Source organism: Echinops telfairi, unplaced genomic scaffold (genome assembly GCF_000313985.2).
Source record: "Echinops telfairi isolate 266 unplaced genomic scaffold, ASM31398v2 ScPeMD7_24;HRSCAF=84, whole genome shotgun sequence".
NCBI classification, from domain to species: domain Eukaryota; kingdom Metazoa; phylum Chordata; class Mammalia; order Afrosoricida; family Tenrecidae; genus Echinops; species Echinops telfairi.
In genome coordinates this window covers 1,396,877-1,410,282 of record NW_022103921.1, presented here as the reverse complement: position 1 = coordinate 1,410,282, position 13,406 = coordinate 1,396,877, and the positions used below count along the sequence as shown (strand labels likewise).

Here is a 13,406-nt window from a genome sequence, read left to right as displayed (position 1 = left end):
ATCACAATCAGTCCCTTTGAAGTGAAATCAACACAGTGGCTTCCAACGACAGAGACTAAATGACCAAGTTGGAATTTACCAATAGGAGATTGCTGATTATTAATACTGTTAAGCACGAAGCCATTATCTTCCTATTATTGTCTTACCTTCCATGAAGGCATCCCTTCCAGGTCTCGCTCTTTCTCGTGTCCATCCCTTTGTTCTGCTCTCTTTTGTCCCTGCCACTCTGGGTTTATGGGACCTAGGTCCATTTTCAGGAGAGAATCCCATGTTTCTCTTTTCTGGATCCAGCCTGAGAATTTCACCAAACTAAAGGTCTAATAGGCAAGGATGCTTCGATGACCTTCCATCTATAATGCTGTCCCTCTCAGAGGTTTCCCAAAACGAATTTGGAAACTAGATGGGAGGTAACAAAGAGAGAAGGGGAAATGTTTTGAAAATGGTCACATTTTGGCCCCACTTCATTTGGAGCCGTATTGCTCCTCGGTGTTATAAACACAAGATGGTCACCATTCTGCAATGGAGAAGACCATTGCTTCCCCACTTCTCCAAGTATGCCAGCCTCTATTTTTCTATTAAGCCGGGAAAAACAAGCACACCCAAAGAAGGAGGTGAGACCGAGGAACAACACAGCATTACAGCAAAGCTACTAGTTATGGATTTATGTCCCTTTAAAAATGTATGTCAAGTGGGGCATGACGCTCAACATCATGTTACCCTCCTTCATTGTGTGACCTGACATAATTATCTTTTGTGTTTGAAATTCTCACCTTTACTACGCTAATGAGGCAGGATTTGAGGGAGTTCTGTTCGCAAAAGGACCATGAACTGCCAAAAGAACAAGCAAATCCGTCTTGGAAGGCACACAGCCAAAATGCTTCTGAAAAGCAACGGGGGTGAGACTTCATATCATATACTTTGGAGGAGAGCCGAGTCCCTGGAGAACAACTTCATCATCGGTAAAAGAGAAGAATTGAAACAAAGGAGACCCTCCACCCGATGGACCGACCCAGTAGCTGCACCAAGGAGCTCACACATAACCATTGTGAGGATGGTGCGGGATTGGGTGGTGGGTGGTTCTGTGGTACCTGTGATTGAAGTAAGTTGTAAGGGACTTAAGAACACCTAACAACGACAGGCTGACAAGGTGGATTCAATGCACAGGATTAGGTTGTCTTTTGAGTCAATCTCTTTTGAAATAGAAAAAGAATGAAACAAAGATGCAAGAACCAGGGGGACTTCAGTACCAGCCAAAAGTAAGGGCCTGAACAGAGTTTATCCTTTGGACCCAGGGTCTCTGCCCTAGAACCTCCGGTGGTAGCACATTGCTGTTTGGTACAACCACCCACCCCTGCGATTGTTTTTAGAGCAGTTCTAGATAAAGAAAACAACTGTTTGTCTTTTCCCAGGTTGATTCCAAGCGACTTGTTTTTCTTTAAAATCTGCATTAGGAAACAAAACCCTCAAATTAGGTTAATGTGATATATGTTCCTGCTCTCCCTTCCATCCTTTACATTTAGAACAATTTTTCTGAGAAGAGCAAGAGCCATGTGGTGATTTCCTCCAGGGAAGATATAAAATACATTTTTTAGTATGTGGCAAAGAGTGAAAATTGGAATCTATATGAAACACATGCAGACTTTGGCACATAGTACACCACTTGCAAGGCATCTTGCCCAACTCCTTGTTAGGTATGGCACCACCCAGCCTAGAGAAGCACAATTTTCTTATCTTCTCAGGGCAGCTGGCTGAGGGTGTTCTCCAGGCAATAGATCAGAGAGAACTGTTTTCAGCTCTCAGCTTCCAATCAGCAACCCAAGGGCCGCCCTAACTCCCTGCTGCCTTGCTGATTCCACTTAGGTTCTGCAACCTGTTTCCAAGATGAGCCATCTTGAAATCATTCCTGGTGTGAGTGGCTATGGGGGTTGAGTTCCATTTTGCAGATGGAAATGTGAAACATGATGAAGAGTGGTTCCACTTCAGTCACCGTGGCAGAAACAACATGCGCAATGGATGATTTTCCTGGATGTGCTCAATGCATCAGGCCAGACTACTAACTAAATGAGCTCAGAGCAGGCACAAGCTATAGGGCATTGAGATCATGAGCAGCAATATCTATTGGCTCATTAGGCTGACAGAACTTGGCTTCTTTCTGACTGTCTAGAGACAAAGAATTAAACAAGGATGCAGAAACCAGAGATGCTTCTGATGACGATATGGTGATTCTAATAGAATGATAGTGATGCTGCTGCTAATCTCACTTACTGAGTTTCACTCTGTTGTGTAATCTAACTAACTCATTTAATCTTCCAAGTCCAGAGTTTGTACACATTTTACAAATGAGAAAACTGAGGCCCATGACAACCTCTATGCAAAAACACGTAGCACAGATTCAAACTCCGATCTGACGGCCTCACTGCTTAGGATTCTACCGCCACTGTGGAATCATTGTTTCTCGTAGGAATCTTTGTAATGGGTACAAACTATATACAACGATCCATTAAGAAAATGAATGCAGAGCTACCTCGTTTTGAATATGCCAAACTAGAAATTAAATTCATTTGATCTTAAAATGCAAACTTGGAGAAATTTTCAAGCTACCCTGTTTCCCCGAAAATAAGACAGTGTCTTATATTAACTTTTGCTCCTAAAGATGGCGCTAGGTCTTATTTTCAGGGATGTCTTATTTTTCCATGAAGAAGAATATGGTACACATTTATTGTTTATTGTTTTATTGAAAGAGACCTCGCACTTCCTGTCTGCTCCAGCTGTGCTGCGGCCAACAGTGAGCTGCACAGCAGCGCCCACCACTGTGATCCAGAGTCCAGAATTACGGTAGTTTCGGCGAGGCCTTATTTTCGGGGATGCCTTATATTTCATCGACAGGCAAAACTGTAATATTTCAGCGAGAGGCAAAACTGTAAGTAGGTCTTATTTTGGGGGGATGTCTTACTTTCGGGGAAACAGGGTAGAGTTTGAGAAAACTATTTATGTAGGACAAGCATAGTATTATGCTTTAGCTTCATTATATAAGGAACCCAAGGAGAAGCTAAGGAAGCATGAATCTAGGACTTAAAAAATAAAAATAAAAAAGACAGGAATTTGCATACATGCCTTTCCTGAATGGACTTCCAACCCCAAAACCAAATCCATTGCAGGGAGTCAATTCCAGCTCCTATGAACACCACAGAGCATAGCAGAGCAATGTCTAGTTTGAGAATAATCTACAGATAAATAATAAATGAGGTAAAAATGAGAGTGCCCAGAAAGCTTACTGCCCCTGTTTGAAGTTCTGTACCTAATGCATCGTGAAATGGACCCCCACCTTGGCTATTTTCACTCATGGAAAGACTAAAAATAAATAAATAAATGAGTTTCATTTATTGTAGAACTTTAATTTAGAAACACTTATTCAAATAGTTTTGTCCTTCCAGAAATTTCAGGGAAAAAATGGACTTTTTTTCCCCCCACCAGATAAATGACTTTAGAGCTGCCTTCTGGAATGCATGTGTTCAGTTAAGTGATAGATACTGAGATGTCTTGGTGGGCTCAAAAATTAATTTCCTCTCTGTTTCCTGGCCTTGCACACTGGTTCACACTGTTGATTGCGACTCATATATCACCCTCTCCAATTATGAACCCTGCTTGAGAAAAACTGGCTGGAGGAAATATAAAAGTAGATGAATCATAATATTTCTACCTCCTGGGAAGAACCCCATTCTATTTTCCTGGCCCACAAACAGTATTAAATGAACTTTCCTTTAATTTATCAAATGCAAGACATTTATTCATTCATATATTCCACAAATATTTATTGAGTGCCTACTGCCCAGCAGATACTGTGAAGTGACTGTGGATTGGTGTACCAAATCAGTCAACAATTCTTATTTTCCTGAAAAACTTGTGTCCAAGTCACACACACATGCCCAGAACCACAGTTTAATTTAGTGAGTAAGTCATAACCAAATACTCAAACTTGGGTGAAGTTCATTACTCATCACATTTGTTCTATAATTTTAATAATTATTTTTATAATTTCTATAGCCATACTTTTAAATAAATTTTCTTAGGTGACGTTTACAATCTGTATTAAAGCAGTGCCATACACATATGGCTCAGTAAATAGTCACAAGATCATACCGGAAACTATTCTTTTGTCAACTCTAGCAGCTAAGCCCTTTCCCTCAAAGGTAACTGCCATCATGACAACTTTAATAAGTGTATAGCTACTTGAACTTTATGCAGATGGATCATATAATTTTTTGTATGTATCTGGCTTCTTTCATTTAACCTTTGTAGTATTTTATTGTATGATGATGTCATGATTCATTCTACCCTTTGGGGGATTTGGATGGTTTTCAGTTTGTGACTATGAAAAATAATACATTTATGACCTTTTTTTTTTTTAAGCAAAAGGGAAGACATTTATTGGAGCCCATACAGGGAACCCTAGAGGGGCCCAGCATACCCTGTTGTGTAGGCATGCCCAGCAAAGGGTCACGCCATTCACTGTACCCCATGTCCCAGAGGGACTCCCCTTGAGCTGAGCCCCAAATCTCCAGGACTGGCTGGGGGTGGGGACGATGACCATTCTCATACATAAATTTTAGGACACATACATATTAAATAAACACATAGATATTAAATTGTGATATCATCATGCATACATAGGTTCAGCTTTAGTAGAAAGTGTTAATTTTTCCAAAGGACTCATTCGCACTTATGTTCCCACTGAACCGAACAAAAGTTTTGAGTGCCCTGCACCTTGGCCAACACTTGGTATTTTGCTTTCTTTAGTTTTAGCTAGTCTAGGAGTCAGAATTAACTCAATGGCATGGGTTAGATTCAAGTTGAATGCATAATTGAATCCCATGTGTTTGATACCTGTGACTAGTTATGCTGAATAAATCTCTGGACAGATAACATTAACTCTTGAATAATGACCATTCAAGTCTTGTGTCAATTTTCTATTGTTTTATTTGTAACAATCTAGTTGGGGTATAGAAATTCTTTGTATATTCTGGAAATAAGGTCTTTTTAGTATGACAGCCCTCGTCTTTCATTCTGTGGTTTAGATTTTTCTCTTAATGTGTCTTTTGATTAACAGATGTTCATAATTTCGAAGTAGGCCAATTCATTGATTTTTGTGTGTGTGGCTGGCAGTATGTTTTATATTTTTTCCTTAAGCAAGGTCGTGAAAATATTTTTTCATTTTCCACTGTAAGCTTGACTGCTTAAACTCTCGCATTTATATCTACAATTAACCTGGAATTAATTTTGTTTATAATATTAGGTATGTGTCCCAAATTAATTTTTGAATTTGTTTTTATGATTTTGAGGAAAGATAAATATACAGTAAACTCTCTTTCTCTATATATACATGATTGGCTGCTAATTGAGAGGTGGGTGATTCAAACCTACCAGTTGCTCTGTAGGAGAAAGATGAACTAGTCTACAGCTATAAAGATTATAGGTTAGATTATAGGTTTGGTTATAGGTTATTGGGTTGTTTGAATCTGTCCAACAGAGTCTCTATGAGAATTGGCTTCACAGCAAGGAGTTTTATTTCTTTCATTATGTAGCAAATATGGCTCTAAAACTTACATATGTAACATAGGTCATGTTCTATGATTTAGCTACTATTATTACTATTCTCATGTTCTAGTTCAAGAAACTAAGGCTCACAAAACTCAAGCAATTTTTCACATAGGCAGGAAATGATGTGTTATCTTTATTAATGTTCTCTGTTTTACTTCTCTGGGTTCTAATACCTATTGAAATGGCTAAGCAGAACTCACAGACAAAATTCTTGATTAAAGGATTTATATAGGAAGTAATCCTTTATAATGCCAATGAGAAAAGCTCAGGGTTGAGTTGTTTATCAGGACATGTTACAATGTTCTACCAGTACCCAAAGGGCATGTTATAACTCTCAATCTGTATTACTTTGGGTACATTAGAGAAACAAATCCACAGAAACGTATATGCATAAGAGAGAATTTTATATAAAGGGTAAGTGCACATCAAGAAAACATCCCAACCCAGTGCTGCCCAATCCCACAAGTCCAACATTAGCCCAGATGTCCCACACGAATCCACAAAGCCCTCCTCCATCTAACAAAATACACCAATGATGCCGACTGCAGGAGGAAAGCCGAGTTAGTGAACATATAAGCATCTCAGCACTGGCAGGGGTCTCCACACAACGCCCGCTGCTACGGTCCAGAGTCACAGTAGCTTCAGGGGCCTTATTTTCGGGGAGGTCTTATTTTCAAGGCGATGCCTTATATTTATTTCAGCGAGAGGCAAAACTGTAAGTAGGTCTTATTTTGGGGGGGGATGTCTTACTTTCGGGGAAACAGGGTAGTAAGGAAACATGTAACAACACAGGGCACACCGGAAAGATACCACTAGAAAGAAACCATCTCAGCAAAGACCCAAACAAGTTAGGGAGGCATTGGGGGAACGTAATCTCAAGAGAAGGACTAGAAAGGGGAGCATCTCTTCCTGGGACATCCCTGAAGTAAGTGAGCACAGAAGTCAATGTAACTAGAATGAATTAGTGAAGGGGAAACAGAGAGCGAAGGGAAAGCAGTAGAGTGGGAGAGGCTGTGGGTGGCAGACTAACCTTGTGAGATCTCTCCCAGAACATTGAAAACACCTTTGCTTCTATTCTGAGTTAGAGTGGGGTATCTGCTACAGAGAAGTGACGAGGCACCATTTCTTTAATGACTGGGTTGGATGTTAGGAAGCCTCGGAAATACCTCCAGGAAAGAGATAATGCTGAAACGACCCAGGGAGTATCAGAAGAGGTAGCAGGAAGTGGCTTGATTTTGGAAATATTGTGAAGGTAGATGTGTTAGACAGGGTTCTATAGAGAAACAAAACCAGAATGCTAATAATTTTATATATTTTATACAGATAGATAGATAACATAAGAAATAAACAGTTAATTAAATTATAAAGCAGTACAAATTGCTCAGTGCAACTCACTCCCATGAGACAGTTGTGAGACACTGGCAGTCCTTCAAGTCTTGGGGGCTGCCAGGTAGTCCTCTGTAGAGCAATTCAGGCTATCCGGGCACAGGCAGCAAACAGCAAGGAGGTCACCAACAGTCAGCCAGATGACAGGGTCTGACAGTCCCCAGCTCAAGAGATCTACATTCCAATAGTGTGGGAAAGCAGGTCTTGAAGGACCCTCAAATTACAGTGACACAGTCCATGGGTTAGGTGTCCCACAGGTAGTGTAGCTTGCAAATTGAGGCACAGAACAAGCAAGGCAGCCGCACACCTGTCCAATGGTCAAAGAGCAACAGACAAGAAAGGCGAGGCACGCCAAGCCATTTATCTCTCCGCCCTTCAATTAATCCCACATGTATTTATCGGCCAGGTTGGCACCACAAACTACCTCAGTAGAATAGACAGGATATTATTATATTATAGATTTAAGCACACATACCTGAAAATCAAGGTCTTAATTTTACCTTGCAATCTGTAAATAGAAGAACTAGCAGGCCAAATTCTCCATGTGAGGCTGAACCCCTCTGAGTGAATCTTAGGGTTTCCCTTAGAGATAATGATAGAAGCAGCCTGCAATGTGCTCCTTCTCCCAAGATAAGTCTGCCATTGGCTTTATTTTCTCTGTTCCCAATACTCTGCTTTATTTTCAATAATCTTCATTTCTCTGTTCCCAGTAATCTGCTTCATAGTGTGATTGACATCCTAGAACAGTGAGCAGACTACTTTTTAAATTAATGTGAAAATTAAGAAGGGTTTATATTTTATCCCACATAAAAGTATACTTAGGTGATATTTTTAAGTTCCCAACAAAATAGGGCTCTTAAAACCTAACTAGCCATGCACTTGAACACTTTGGGACTTTTCTGATTCTTTGTTAACCTGTCTGTATTCGGGAATATTTTGTTGGAATTTCCAAAGGAATAGAGCTATATAAGTCAACTGTGGCTTAGTTCAATAAGGTTTCTGAAAGCTTTATCTACACCACTCATTTATTCAGTCATTAAACAAACATTTTTTCAAACAACTTTATATGCCAGCCACTGTGCTGTGTATTGATGGGCTACTACTGAGCCATTGATTGCAAAGCCTTAGAAAGAAAGGAAGATATCAGTTAGTATGCAATTGATATATGATAAGATGCAATTTATGGAAGCTGGCAGCAATTTGGTTGTATGGAAAATTTTAGGAAGACCTACAACAACGTTGGGGAGAAATGAGCTTCCCAGTGGAAGGGCTGGTGGTATCAGGGAAAAGGAGGAATCGCAGAGGCTTTGTGCAATGACAACAATTGTACAAAAGCTACGCCGTGGGCACATGCCCGCCGCTGCCCACCACGCGGCAGGAGCATTCATTCTCCGTCGACCAGCATGGCGACGTCCTCGCAGTACTGCCAGCTGCTGAGTGACTAGGGGCCACGGCCCCTCGGGTACACCCGGGACTCTGGGAACAGCCAGGTACTGCCGAGCTGCGGGCCATCATCGCAGAGCTGGGGAAGGAGATCAGACCCACCTACACAGGGAGCAAAAGTGCGTGGAGAGGCTGAAGCGAGGCCTCATTCATCTCAGGGGACTGGTCCGAGAGGGCTAGTCCCAGGGGGTGCAGAATGCCAGGTCTTAGCGCCCTGGATGCCCCCAGGGCATTCCATCTTCTCCCCAGATGAGATGTGACAGCTTGTCATCCCCATTTCTATCTGTTCAAAGTGCTGACTGTTTTTGCCCTGTACCCTCCCCATTTCCCTGCCGGGGTCCACTAGGTCGTGAACCGGCCCTCCCCTGAGTTGAACAAAGACTTCGCGGTGGAATAGGATTATTTGCGTTTTCAGTAGTTAGGTGCTACCCAGGGTTCTCTCTCTCTCTGTTTTGTTTTGGTTTTTGGTGTGACATTTTAAAGCATTGATTTAAAAACTGAAAGTGACTGATCTGATGGCAAACTCCACTTTGCCCCCAAGAGCCCAGGGTCTCAGCGTGCTCTTTTCTTTGGGGACCTGTGTGTCCCCCAGATCATCCTGTGTCCCTTTTCATAAGCTCACAACAACGTTCAGGGTTTTGTCTGACTTCTCGCCACCATTGACCGTGCTCACCTGCTCCGTGGCCACTCCCAGTTGGGCATCCCATGTAGGTCCCGCTTTACAGAACTTTTTCGCTTCAGCCTTCTCGTGCGTTGAAGTCAATTTTAAAAAATGTACAAGTTATAAATACAGAAGAAATAGCAACTGACCAAACCAAACAAGGACAACCCCGACATTTTTCATAGCCAGACTGTGTGTAGATTTCAGTTGCCTGTGCATTGATTCTACCCTCCACCCCCCAAAAAAAATCACAGAGGGGAAGGACTCACAAACTGTTTGCATCTTTGTGTGTATTTATTACTTGATGTAATAAAGCTTATTTTCATCAAAAAAATTTTAAAAATAGATTTACTGTGAGAAATAAACCTTGGCAACGTGCTTCAGAATGGTAGGAGCTCTGCATTGGAACATGGAGAAGTGAAATGCGGGACAGATTTTGACAGACATCATGCTAAGAACTTTGAATTTTAATTCATAGGAAACATTGAAGTTCACTTTAAGCAGTGAAGTGGTATCACTCTGTGAAGCATTACTCAGCCCGCAGTGTGGAGAATGGATTAGAGTATGACGTGATCAGAAACTAAGGAAACTGTTGGTAGTTGCTGCAATCGTCTGAGCATTGTGGTAATATCTTGATAGAAGCTCCTGCCAGAAGCAGCAATGGGACTCTCTCACAAGATAACAAGAGAGAATTTAAAGTATCAGTGTGGTTGGTAATGATTAGTTAGGAAGTAACAGGTATAGAAGATGCCAAGGTTTCTGGGCTGGACAGCTGGTTAAAATGAGCTATGCTGTTGATTGAGAGATTGAGCCAATGAAGAAACAAATATGGGTAGCTCATAAGAAATGCATTTGCATACAAACTGAGTTTAAGATATCCATAAATAATTCAACATGCAGTATGGTCCTCGGGAGAGTGGCCTCAGCTGGATATATACTTGACAGTTATACGAAGTTATGGCCAATGGTATTTGGGAGCTGGAAGAAATCATAGAAGAACCAACTTTGGAAGACTGAGGTTGGAACTCTGAGAAATGAAGACACTCTGAGAAATGGGCAAAGAGGAGCCTGCAAAGGACACTGTGCTATAGCAGCCATTGAAGTGGAGGAAAACTTAGAAAACATGGTCTCAAGAGAATGTAGAGTTGTGGAAGCTGAACCCTTCCAACACTTCCAGAGGTCAGGAGAAGAGAAGCCAGCAATGGAGAAATTTCAGTGAAGATGAAGCCTGAACAGGTCTTTGATTCTAACCAAAGGGAATAGTCATCCTCTATCCCTGGCACAATCAGGTTCAGGGAAATGGTGAAGAATACAGGCAGCATTTAGTGGGCTGAGTCAATAGGAGATAGATAATAAACAAGTTGGAGGTGTGGTGCAGGTTATGATGAGAAAAAAAGTACAGGCTAAAGTTAAGGTGGGTTGTGAAGTCCATGGTCACTTTTTGTTGTTGTAGTTGATTCCTGAAAGGGAGAGAGGTGAACTTGCTTAAAAGCTGATTTGACAGAATCAGGATAGAAGGAACGATTGCAGATGTTTGAAAGAAAAGTGGTACCTGGTGGAATATTGTTATTGAAAGCTGTAACCTAGATGGGTAGGTTCCAAAACACCTGTAGAGGAGGTAGCCACACCTGGAAGGAAAATTACTTTTGCCAAATGAGGCACAAAGATGGATGGTTTGGGGTACCATCGAATTGGTTCGGACCCATGACAACCACAACAGGGCAACACACTGTTCAGTCCTTCACCAACCTCACAAGGTGTCCTGCGCTTGAGCTCATTGTTGCAGCCACTGTGTCAGTCCATCTCCTCCAGGGGCTTCCTCTTTTTCACCACCCTTCTTCTTTAGCAAGCCTGATGTCCTTCTCCGGGGACTGGTCTCTCCTGACAATATGTCCAAAGAAGGTAAGGCCAAGTCTCACTATCCTTGCCTTTAAGGAACCCTCAAGCCATACTTCTTCCAAGACAGATCAGTTTATCCTTAAATGTCCACGATACTTTCAATATTCTTTCCAGCACCACAATTCAATTCTATAGATTCTTCTTGGACCTCCTTTATTCAATGTCCAACTTTCACATGCATATGAGGAAATTGAAAATACTAGGGCTTGGCTCAGGTGCATCTTGGTCCTCAAAGCACGATTCTTGCTTTTCAAGATCTTGTGCCACAGATTTACCCAATGCAACATATCTTTGGACCTCTTAACTGCTGCTTCCATGAGCATTGACTGTGGAGTCAAGCAAGCCAAGCTCCTTGATATTTTTCACCTTTCCTCCATTTATCATGATGCTACGCATTAGTCTAATTGTGAAGATTTTGGTGTTCTTTAAGTTGTAATGCACACTGAAGGCTGAAATCTCTTGATCTTCATCAGCAAGGGCTTCAAGTCCTTCTCACGTTCAACAAGCAAGGCGGTGCCATCTGCAGATCTCAGGTTGTTAATAAGCCTGCCTCCCATCCTGACGCCGAATTCTTCTTCATAGAGTCCAGCCTCACTGATTACTTCCTCAACATACAGAGTGAATAATATGCTGAGAGGATACAACCCTGATGCACACGTTTCCTGATTTTAAATCACGCGGGCTCCCCTTGTTCTGTTTGCACAACTGCCTCTTGATCCATGTACAAGTTGCACGGGAGCATAGTGTTCTACAATGCTCTTTTTTCTCAGGGTCATTCATAATTTGTTATGATCACATGGTCAAACTCCTTAGTATAGTCAATGAAACACAATTAAGTATATTTCTGGTATTCTCTGCTTTCATCCAGAATCCATCTGCCATCAGCAATGAGATAGTTAGTTTATTGTGCCAACCTGGCTGATAAACACAAGAGGGGTTCATTGAGGGGCAGCGGGATAAATGGCTCAGTGAGCCTCGCCTTTCTAGTTCTCAGGTCTCTTGATTTCTGATGGTTGCACCAGGGTGCAGCTGCCTTAGCCAGCCAACTGACAAGGCTCACTTCCTGCAAGACATCCCCAAGGAGAAGCCACATGGACCTACCCCTGATGCAGCCCTGGGTGCTGGAGCAGCCGTGTGGAGACCCCTGCTATTGCTGAGATGCTTGTTTGTTCACTGACTCAGCTTTCCTCCTGCAGTCGGCATCATTGCGTGTGTTTTGTGAGATAGAGGAGGACTTTGTGGATTGGTGTTGGACATATGGGTTAATGGGTTAATGGACTTGTGGGCGTGGGCAGCACTGGGTTGGGATGTTTTCTTGATGCGCACTTAACCTTTATATAAAACTCTCTCTTATACATGCGTTTCTGTGGATTTGTTTCTCTAAAGTACCTGGACTAACACCAGCACTGATTTTGTTTGGTTCAGGTCCTCTGTGGAATCCAGCCTGAACCTCTCTCTAGCACAGTGAGTCTCAACCTTGCTAATACTGTGACCCTTTCATACAGTTCTTCATGTTGTGGTGACTCCCAACCATAAAATTATTTTCGTTGCTACTTCATCACTGTCATTTTGCTACTGTTCTGAATCTGGCGACCCCTGTGAAAGGGTTGTTCGACCCCCAAAGGGGTTGCGACCCCCAGTTGAGAACCGCTGCTCTAGCAGTTCCAATGTCCTGCTGCAACTAAAAAGATGGGTGGACACCTATCAAGGTAAGTTTTCATATTGAGGAACAGTAAGCCAAATGGTTTTCCGGCATTATCTTCTTGCTACTTTTTCTGTAAATTTAAAACCAGTGCCACCATTGAGGAGTCGGGGAAATGGTATGTGGGGCTGGAGATAAGTTTTCACTTATGATTACCCTTTAGAACAAAGGAAGACATCAATGAAAACAAGAAATATCATGTTGCCATTGAGTATTGAGGAACTAGTTTAGGTCGAGTCTCCGGAGTTTAGTGTTAGTTTATTTGTTTGAAAAGCCCTCCAGTAGCTCTCCACGGACAACTGTGATTATTTGACGGAATACATTTCCCACCAATGAAGTTAAAATAACGTTCTTTTTTTTTTTTTAAACATTTTATTAGGGGCTCATCCAACTGTTATCGCAATCCATACACACATCAATTGTGTCAAGCGCGTTTGTCAAATAACTTTCTTCTTCTGCCCTGCCCGCCTTTTCACAGGTCCTACTCCTTAGCAAGGTACAAAGTGCTAAAACTATTTTATTCATAGGAAATTCCATTAACATTATTCAGCAGGCCCTTTGCCAATGCGACTCTCTCATTCTTCCACAACCAAGAACGAATTCCTGGGGGGTAGCTTATAAAAACCCAGGACTAAAACAGGTTTGTGTCTTTCATCATTAACTTTCTCACAGATTTGGTGGATCAGAGCGATCCTCCGGAACTGAAATTTGTCCTTC

The 13,406-nt window shown here is 41.9% G+C and overlaps 1 pseudogene; it reads left to right on the top strand.

Annotated features, from left to right (window-relative positions):
- Positions 1-8,337: 8,337 nt before the first annotated feature.
- LOC101642923 lies at positions 8,338-8,637 on the top strand (annotated as a pseudogene).
- The last annotated feature ends 4,769 nt before the right edge of the window (positions 8,638-13,406 follow it).